Source organism: Olea europaea, unplaced genomic scaffold, assembly GCF_002742605.1.
Source record: "Olea europaea var. sylvestris unplaced genomic scaffold, O_europaea_v1 scaffold4822, whole genome shotgun sequence".
Taxonomy (NCBI): domain Eukaryota; kingdom Viridiplantae; phylum Streptophyta; class Magnoliopsida; order Lamiales; family Oleaceae; genus Olea; species Olea europaea.
Window position 1 is genome coordinate 11390 of NW_019263137.1, and position 834 is coordinate 12223.

The window sequence follows — 834 nt, forward strand, 5'->3', positions numbered from 1 at the left end:
CTATGATTACTACTTGTATCATAAATGATTCATGTTTGGTATTTGTAAAGAGATCCTATTTGTTATGCGAGAAGGTATGAAATGAATTGAGAAAAAAAAGAAAGTCATAACAAAAAAAAAATGGTAATGGGAAGATTTGTCCTATATGTAAAAATCAAAAGCGGGCGGATCTTTACCCGGAGTAAAGCATAAACCTAAAAAGATGAAAGAGACTCATTCAGGAACAAGAAAATACCATCGTGATTTGGGTTGAATCTTGATGAAACAATACATCAATGCGAAGTTAATTCGATAAGTTTAGTGATTCTTTTTCTATTATAAGGAAAAAAGAAGTTCAAATTCGTCTTTATTGAAAAATCGAAGAAAAAGTCCTTTCATTAGAAGTAAAAAAAAAAGGCTGCTATGAAAAAAGAGTAGGAACAAAGAAAGAGGACTTGAATCTAGACATTGATTCTTTTTTTTTTTTTTGCAATTATTTTTTGAACTGTATGCGTCAAAAAGTTTATGTACAATTCCTAAGGGATACAATTTTTTAGGCCATGAAGTTGATAGCGAGATCTCGAATCAACTTATTGATCTTATAGTATATCTCAGTATCGGGGATGATACCAAAGATCTGTATTTGTTTATATACTCTCCTAGTAGATGGGAAATACCTGGAGTAGCTATTTACAACACTATGCAATTTGTGTGACCAGATGTCCATACAATATGCATGGGATTAGCCGCATCAATGGGATCTTTTATCTTGGTTGGAGGAGAAATTACCAAACGTCTAGCATTCCCTCATGCTTGGTGCCAATGAGGATTTTTTTTATTTGAGAGAAAAAATAA